The sequence below is a fragment of the Brachyhypopomus gauderio genome, chromosome 6, assembly GCF_052324685.1.
Source record: "Brachyhypopomus gauderio isolate BG-103 chromosome 6, BGAUD_0.2, whole genome shotgun sequence".
Taxonomy (NCBI): Eukaryota; Metazoa; Chordata; class Actinopteri; order Gymnotiformes; family Hypopomidae; genus Brachyhypopomus; species Brachyhypopomus gauderio.
Window position 1 is genome coordinate 8,581,566 of NC_135216.1, and position 10,000 is coordinate 8,591,565.

Sequence of the window (10,000 nt, forward strand, 5' to 3'; positions counted from 1 at the left end):
ACAGCAGCACATTGTGTCTGCTCTATTGTAGAGCGCTCAGGCAGGCTGACACTGTGATAGATGGGCTTAGAATAGCAGGTTACCATGTGGGTTCGGCTTCTGATTGACGTTTGGAAATGGGCTAATGATGTTAATAAAAGCTGAGTAGAAGCTTTTTGAGGTTTGATTTAGCAACAGCACTGCTCCTTGGGCACCACTCACACTAGTTACACACACACACACACACACACACACACACACACACACACACACACACAGATAGAATAGATAGAATCAGAAAGAAGGGCAGCGTGGTTACAGGAAGGCATGAAACAATGAGGCGTGTGTGAAGTATTCCATCGTCTAACTGGAAGTGTGCGGGGGTGTGTGTGCGGGTGTGTGCGTGCGGGGGTGTGTGTCATTACTGAACGAGCGCAGTTGTGTGTGTGTTGTACTGGAAGGGTGCAGGTGTGCGTGTGATCACTGCAAGTATGTGGGTATCATTGGAAGTGTTCAGGTGTGTGTGTCATCACCGCAAGTGCTCACGTGTGTGGGTGTCATCACTGGCTCACTGAGATTTGCTCTGTACACAGCGGGCACAAGGACCCAGTGGCAGAAGGCTTTGGGAGCACAACAAAACACAAACAAAAGACTTTATGGACACTACGGAAGTCCACACACTACGAGAGTGACAGTGGACAAAGCTTTGTGAACATACATATTTATACATACTGAGCATGGACATATTTTAACATGGCAAGTATGTCATTTGTAAAAATCAGATGATTCAAATATTCTGCTGTAGAGAACAAATACCTGCCCTAGCCATCAAAATACCTGCCCTAGCAATCCAAATACCTGCCCTAGCAATCCAAATACCTGCCCTAGCCATCCAAATACCTGCCCTAGCAATCCAAATACCTGCCCTAGCAATCCAAATACCTGCCCTAGCCATCCAAATACCTGCCCTAGCCATCCAAATACCTGCCCTAGCAATCCAAATACCTGCCCTCTGCAGGAAGAAAACACCACAGACAGGAAAGCCTTGCTGAGACAGGGTGTGGGAGTTGACTACAGAAGAGCTCAAACCTTAGAGCTTACCTGACACTTATAACCCTCTCTCATTCTTCCTCTTACATGCTCCCTCTCTCTCTCTCTTTCTCTCTCTCTCTCTCTCTCTCTCTCTCTCTCTCTCTCTCTCTCTCTCTCTCTCTCTCTCACACACACACACACATAGAGACCCATACAGTGTCCTTTATGAAGGTTAGCAGTAAGTGTATAGAAAATGAAGATTAATAGCCACAATTTTAGTTTTTTCTTCAAGGTCTCTGATTGTTCTTGAACAGCAGAACCTTTCTAGACCTGGGACACACACATCAGACCTGGGACACACACATCAGACCTGAGCTGAACATTTGTCCGACCTGGATTAAACTTGCGAGGCCTGGATCAAACACATCAGACCTAGATCAAACATGTCAGATCTGGGTCAAACACATCATACCTGGATCAAACACATCAGACCTGGATCAAACACGTCAGACCTGGTTCAAACGTGTCAGACCTGGATCAAACACATCAGACCTGAATCAAACACATCAGACCTGGATCAAACATTTCAGATCTGGGTCAAACACATCATACCTGGATCAAACACATCAGACCTGGATCAAACACGTCAGACCTGGATCAAACACATCAGACCTGGATCAAACACATTAGACCTGGTTCAAACATGTCAGACCTGGATCAAACACATCAGACCCGGATCAAACTTGTCAGATCTGGGTCAAACACATCAGACCTGGATCAAACACATCAGACCTGGATCAAACACGTCAGACCTGGATCAAACACGTCAGACCTGGATTAAACACATCAAACCTGGATCAAACACATCAGACCTGGATCAAACATGTCAGACCTGGATCAAACACATCAGACCTGTATCAAACACATCAGACCTGGATCAAACACATCAAACCTGGATCAAAACATGTCAGACCTCGATTAAACATGTGCCAGACCTGGGTTGAACATGTCAGACCTGAGTATTGTCAGACATTTCAGGCCTGGATCAAACATGTCTGGCCTGTGTTATATACAAACTAATGCATGAACTGCAGATTTAGCCACATACAGTAAGTTTTATATCTAATGTTAAAATTGGAATGGGAGATTCAGGTCAGCAGCAAATGCTTATGTAACCAAAACATAAGATTCCTCCAGCATGCTCCCCTTTAAGTTTTAAATTAAAATGCCTGTGTGTGTGTGTGTGTGTGTGTGTGTGTGTGTGTGTGTGTGTGTGTGTGTGTCTGTGTGTGTGTATTTATCCAATCAAGCAATCTTTTAAACTCATCATAATGCTGTATTTATAAATATCCTCATCCCCTTAGCTTGCATTACTGTCAATATTAAAAAATGGAACCGAATGAGGAAAACCTACATGATTTACTGTGCTATTTTTCAAGCTAACAGGACTAAAGACAGGGATTGATTGTGGGATATCCTTATTGTTGTACATGTGCCATTTGGATATATACGGAGCCAAACTGCAAGTTGATCGTTCTGACTCTAGATCATTTTTTTAAAAATCCAATATACTGCTTTCATTCTGATGTTTTTTTTTTCCAGCATGTGTATGAGTTTTGCATGCACAGACTTCTAATAGCCCTGACCACAGGGACAAAAACAACCCAAAAGAGACGTCCCTTTCTGCCTGGGCTTCTACAGTCCATATATGTTTTTTCATCAAATTCCAGTCTGACAATTTCATATCCAAAACAAACTGTGACTGTATCTTAAACTTGCACTACCATTTGGACTGGCCAGCACTTTATAATGAGCACCTTCTACACCAGGAGTATGAGAGAGAGAGAGAGAGAGAGAGAGAGAGAGAGAAAGAGAGGGGGGGGACTGAGAGAAAGAAAAAGCCATAGAGTGAGAAGAGAGAAGGTAAGACAAAAAGACAGAGAGAAACTCTCAATCAACATTCCTTATACAATGTTTTCTTATGCTGCCTATATAACATACATGCCAGGAAGCAAACCATGGAAACAAAAACACAGAATTTGTTAGTATCACTCATTTTGCACACACACACACACACACACACACACATACACATGCGTGCACACACAGCACACAGGAAGAGCTGTTTCTTTCTCAAGTTCTTGACTTTATGTGTATGTGTGTATCATAAGCCCTGTTCCGATGGAGCGCTGTGTGTACTCTGACTGTCTTCACATGTTCACAGTCTTCAGTCTGGACCTGGTCTTCTCTCCAACCTGTGGGCCTGGCAGAGTCAGTCTTCTTCTGGAGGACGGGCTCCTCGCTCAGATTTTGTAGCGAAACTCCACGGTGGAAGTGGATTAAAGATGGGCCTAATCAGGCTGGTTCGTGTTTTATTTGTGGAAGTGCTGTATGTTCAAGTTCTTCTGGGATTGCGTGTATGCATTCATGACTGGCGTGGGCTCATCCATTTATGCTCTGCTCCATCTTTTAACAAGTGCTGTCACTACAGCACACACGCATAGCGAACATAAATCGAAGGATAACTCATCTGGACCACTTCGATACATGACAGGGAGGGCTTGCTGAGTCCCCATTAGCAAGGGCTGGAACTGGTGTGTTTGTCATCTGTCAACTGCGTACGCTGGATTAGGACTGACCGCACTGCAGGACTGTCTTATGCCTGTTCCTGGGTTTCCATCTGCCTGTCACATCACCCGTGTCCCGCGTGTCCCGCGTGTCCCGTGTTGGCTGTCTGGCCCTCCTCCCCTCCTCACTGTGGTTATTTGAGACCTTAAACAGTGCAGAGGGCTTTCAGGGTGACACGGTGTGGAGTGGATGCTTGACGTTTCTCCTAGTTTAGAGGAAGCAGCACTGATCACGTGGTCACACGATGAGACATGTAGGAGATGAAGACAGGGGAGACAGAGAAGACGGAGACAGGGTGCATAAAGAAAGAGGGAGAAGAAACCAGACATACAAACAAATATGAATGCCAGGGAACACAGAGACATAGAAATAGGAACAGTGGAAGAGAGTCAGAGAGAAAGACGGACAGTTAGAGAGACAGATAAACTCAAAGAGGGGAGAAAGAGAGAGAGAAAGGTTGTGTGAGACCTGGTATTTGAAATAGCAATCAGCAGTGAAAGACTCCACTAAGACACTAACACACTGCAGTGAAACACTCCACTGAGACACTAATACTGCAGTGAAACATTCCACTTACATACCAACACACTGCAGTGAAACACTCCACTGAGACACTAACACACTGCAGTGAAACTCTCCACTGAGACACTAACACTGCAGTAAAACACTCCACTGAGATACTAACACTGCCGTGAAACATTCCACTTACATACCAACACACTGCAGTGAAACACTCCAATGAGACACTAACACACTGTAGTGAACCACTCCACTGAGACAGTAACACTGCAGTGAACCACTCCACTGAGATTAACACTGCAGTGAAACACTCCACTGAAACACTAACACTGCAGTGAACCACCCCATTGAGACAGTAACACTGCAGTGAACCACTCTACTGAGACACTAACACTGCAGAGAACCACTCCACTGAGACACTAACACTGCAGTGAACCACTCCACTGAGACACTAACACTGTAGTGAACCACTCCACTGAGACACTAACACACTGCAGTGAACCATTCCACTGACACACCAACACACTGCAGTGAAACACTGCACTGAGACACTAACACACTGAAGTGAACCACTCCACTGAGACACTAACACTGCAGTGAACCAATCCACTGAGACAGTAACACTGCAGTGAACCACTCCACTGAGATTAACACTGCAGTGAAACACTCCACTGAAACACTAACACTGCAGTGAACCACCCCATTGAGACAGTAACACTGCAGTGAACCACTCTAGTGAGACACTAACACTGCAGAGAACCACTCCACTGAGACACTAACACTGCAGTGAACCACTCCACTGAGACACTAACACTGTAGTGAACCACTCCACTGAGACACTAACACACTGCAGTGAACCATTCCACTGACACACCAACACACTGCAGTGAAACACTGCACTGAGACACTAACACACTGAAGTGAACCACTCCACTGAGACACTAACACTGCAGTGAACCAATCCACTGAGACACTAACACTGCAGTGAACTACTCCACTGACACACTAACACACTGCAGTGAAACACTGCACTGAGACACTAACACACTGAAGTGAACCACTCCACTGAGACACTAACACTGCAGTGAACCAATACACTGAGACACTAACACTGCAGTGAACCACTCCACTGACACACTAACACACTGCAGTGAACCACTCCACTGAGACAGTAACACTGCAGTGAACCAATCCACTGAGACTAACACTGCAGTGAAACACTCCACTGAGACACTGCATTGAGACACCAGACTGACACAATGTATGGAAGGGGGGCGGGAGGGGACCCAGTCACATCAACACATTATTAATCATCAGCTGGAGGAAGCAAGACACCACTGGGAAAAAGACTGGTTCTTAATTATGTTCTGAATGATGAAATGTATTAGATGTCATGAAGACTGATTAAGTGAATTCAAAAGCTTTGGAACCAAAACACTTAATGAGCTGCTAAACACAGAAGAGAGGCTAAACGTAGACACCACATGTACACCAAAAGCTCAAGACCTGGGTGTCCAGTCAGGGGGGTATGGGTGGAGAAGGTCAGGACTGGGGTGTCCAGTCAGGGGGGTATGGTGGAGAAGGTCAGGACTGGCGTGTCCAGTCAGGGGGGTATGGGTGGAGAAGGTCAGGACTGGGGTGTCCAGTCAGGGGGGTATGGGTGGAGAATGTCAGGACTGGGGTGTCTGGTCAGGGGGGTATGGGTGGAGAATGTCAGGACCGGGGTGTCCAGTCAGAGGGTTATGGGTAGGACTGGGGTGTCTGGTCGGGGGGGGGGGGGGTATGGTTGGAATAAGCTCAAGTTCATGGGTGCTGATTGCTGCCACCATTCAGTCTGAGGCAGACCAGTCTAAACCAGACCAGCCCAGACCAGTCCAAACCAGACCAGACTAGGGTAGAATGTAATGTATGCATTATACCCCTTATACCGTTGAGTCCAGATTGGCATTCTTCAGGAAACTATATACCTTTCATATTAGGCTCAGTGTAGTTAATGAATAATTTAGCACAGCTGTATATGACTCCAATAATGTCTATATGCAATTTTTTAAATATTCCTGCTTTTTCTTGTTTATTTGTTGAGGATAATGTCATGAGGACAGAACTATGGCAGGATGGTTCACACACGCTTCACTGTGGTTGCTAGAGCAGTTTTGTTGTTTGTTATCAAAGTGCAGGACATTCTTGAGCCACATGTTTATCCTGAGCTGCATCCTCCACCAGCCCGTTCCTTTGCTGCTCCTCTGCCAGATGTGTCTCTGTGTCCTCTCACAGTGTCTTCTTACTGTGGCCCTTCACTGTGGCCCTTCACTGTGTCCCTTCACTGTGTCCCTTCACTGTGGCCCTTCACTGTGTCCCCTCACTGTGTCCCCTCACAGTGTCCCCTCACTGTGTCCCTTCACTGTAGCCTTTCACTGTGTCCCCTCACTGTGTCCCTTATCTGTGTCCCCTCACTGTGTCCCTCAACTGTGTCCCCTCACTGTGGCCCTTCACTGTGGCCCCTCACTGTGTCCCTTAACTGTGTCCCCTCACTGTGTCCCTTCACTGTAGCCCTTCACTGTGACCCTTCACTGCTGTTATCTCTATTCATCTGTTTTTTCCACATTCTCTCAGTCATTGCCAGTGTCTCCAAAGTGTAATCTAAGCGTTATCTAACACCGTGTGGGACTCTGAGTCTCACTAAATTTCAGTCTGCTTTATTGTCTTTCCAGGGTTACGGAGGAGTGATTCCATGATCACTTCACATGATGACTTGATGAGTCAATTTGTCAAGAGTGAGACTTTAGATATAAAAACATGTTGTGATAGCGTTTATGTCTAAACACTGATTTTCACATTTCACATTGATTATTGGGATACTGTTGGAAACCAAAAATTTTATGGTAGAATCATTTTAGGGATTGCAAGCTATAAATTAGAAAAAGCCATTTAGGTTCCTATGAACACACATTCACACAGACACACACTGAGTTCACAGTGTAAGGTGTGAAAGAGTGGAGTTTCATCCAGAGGTTCCCTAATGAACCGCAACTACATTATCACTACACCACAGCTAGGTCTCAATTGTTACTGAGGTGCTATCTGATCTGCTAGACGCAATGATTCCCCGCTTCAGTGCACGCACACATTTGTGTGTGTGTGTGTGTGTGTGTGTGTGTGTGTGTGTGTGTGTGTGTGTGTGTGTGTGTGTGTGTGTAGGGTGGGGATGTATATGTGTGTGGGGGGTGTGTGTGTTTGTGGGTGGGTGTGATACTCTTTTACAGTACACCAATCAACACAGCCTAAGTAGTTTTTTTTTTCATCTCTCAACAACAACTGCAGTCAAGCGGCCGGGGCCTCTGCATTTTTGACTGAGCGACAGAAACCAGTGTTCTGGCATGAGCCAGCGCGATCTCCAGTCTAAAAAAAATCACTGGACACACGCGTCTCAGTGTTTGTGTAAATGTGTTTGTGTGTGCGTCTCACTGACTAAACAAAGTTTCTATTTTGTCCACACCCCACAGGAATGTGTATACAACATCGAAAAGTCTCTCTTGGACAGTGTCGAAATGAGAAAGGAACCAGAAATGTTGTTTTTCCTCCGTACTTTGTACATAACAACAATCATGATGAAAGTGAAGAATGGCTGATTTAACTTGGTACCATTTGTCTCTGTACTGAGCCCTTTTGACATGTAGTATCCCAGTTTCGTGGGACTGTTGGCTTATCAGCTGCTTCTTGTACAGCTGTGTCCCATCACATCATTAGATCTTGTATGACAGAGCAATAAAACGTCGTGATGTTCCATTTGGACCTTCTGTCGACTCTCAACAGGGAACTCCAGGTCTCAGAGGCAGGCCAACCGTCCGGTATGTAAGAGCGCACTTGTGAACTGAGTTATTAGAACCGGCCTGGCGGAGAAGACAGAGACCACAGTGAAGTAGGCCGAAAGAATCAGTTCAGTCATGAAGACAAACTGTTGAACACTCTCCAGGATGTAGACGTAGATGTGATTAAGGCCGCCATAAAAGGAAGAATCGGAGGGTTTAGTGTCAGATGTGTGTTAGTTACAGACCTCAGCAAGAACAGGGAGGACAGGTTATAGTTTGCTAAACAGAACATCTAAAGGTTTGTAGGAGTCTGGTACAAAGCACTGTGGACACGTGAGACGTGAGTAATGGAATACAAAAGTGAGGTGGGATTGTTCAGCCCTGCTCATTTAACAACTCGGCGTGATACGACAGCAGTTCAGCATTATCATAGCATGGCATGTGAAAAATGTGGAGTGGTCTGAAGAATTTTCAGGCCGTGTAATGTGAAATACGGTTTTTGCTGTTATATTGAGGATAGATGTGTGTGTGTGAGTGGTTGAGTGCATGAGAGTGCACGTGTGTGTGTGTGTGTGTGTGTGTGTGCGTGTGTGTGTGTGTGTGTGTGTGTGTGTGTGTGTGTGTGTGAGAGAGAGATAGAGAGAGAGAGAGAGAGAGAGTGTGCGTGTGTTTGTGTGTATGAGTGGGTGAGTGCATAAGAGTGCACAGGTGTGTGTGTGTGTGTGTGTGTGTGTGTGAGAGAGAGAGAGAGAGAGAGAGAGAGAGAGAGAGGGAGTTCTAGAACAGACACACCCTTGTCGTGTCCCTCCAGGCGTGAAGCTCAGCACCTGTTTGACATCAGCAGCTGTCATTGTTCCGCTCCCAGATGTAAGTGATATGTGAGATCTCCCCCTCTATCCCACTGGCCTACCTCAGAGATAACAACAATGTGTGTGTGTGTGTGTGTGTGTGTGTGTGTGTGTGTGTGTGTGTGTAGGAGTGTATCTGTGCATGTAAGTGTGGGTGTGTGTGAGTAGGAGTGTATGTGTGCATGTAAGTGTGTATGAGTGTGTGTGTGTGTGTGTGTGTGTGTGTGTGTGTGTGTGTGTAGAAGTATATGTGTGCATGTAAGTGTGTGTGTGTGTGTGTGTGTGTGTGTGTGTGTGTAGAAGTATATGTGTGCATGTAAGTGTGTGTGTGTGTGTGTGTGTGTGTGTGTGTGTGTGTGTGTGTGTGTAGAAGTATATGTGTGCATGTAAGTGTGTGTGTGTGTGTGTGTGTGTGTGTGTGTGTGTGTGTGTGTGTGTGTGTAGAAGTATATGTGTGCATGTAAGTGTGTGTGTGTGTGTGTGTGTGTGTGTGTGTGTGTGTGTGTGTGTGTGTGTGTGTGTGTGTGTGTGTGTGTGTGTGTGTGTGTGTGCACGCACATGTGTGCTCACTTGATGCCCTCTGCTTCAGGTTACATGCACAGAGCTTTGATGAGGGCCTATACCCTCATTTTGAACAAGTGACCGGCCCTCTCTCTCTCTCTCTCTCTCTCTCTCTCTCTCTCTCTCTCTCTCTCCCTTGCTCCCTCCCTCCTCCTCTGTAAGAATGCGAGGGTTAAATGGACTGTGTAGCTGGACTGTAATGGCTCTCATTATCAAACACGAGCCAGTGAGCTTCAGCTGACCTCGTTAAACGAGCGCTATAAAAAAATAAAAAAAAACATCTCGTTAATAACAACACATCGCAGGACATCCAGGCCCAGTCTCCCTCCTTCCACAGGACCGACTGCAGCCACGCGGGACACATCATACACCCACCACCCCAATACCCCACGCTCAAACCCCCACTCGCCCACGACACCGCCCCCCCCCCCCCCCCCCCCCCCGGCCGCAGAGTGCAGTGCTCCCAGGATCTGCAGCAGATTGATTAGTAATGAAGTCCCGTCAGGCAGATATGATCGTGGCTCCTGGGAGCGGCGGCCGGACGGAGTAATTACGGCTGGGGCGGTGAGTCCTCACGGCCCCACAGCCACCAGCCAGCCATGCTAACTGACTGGAAACATTTGT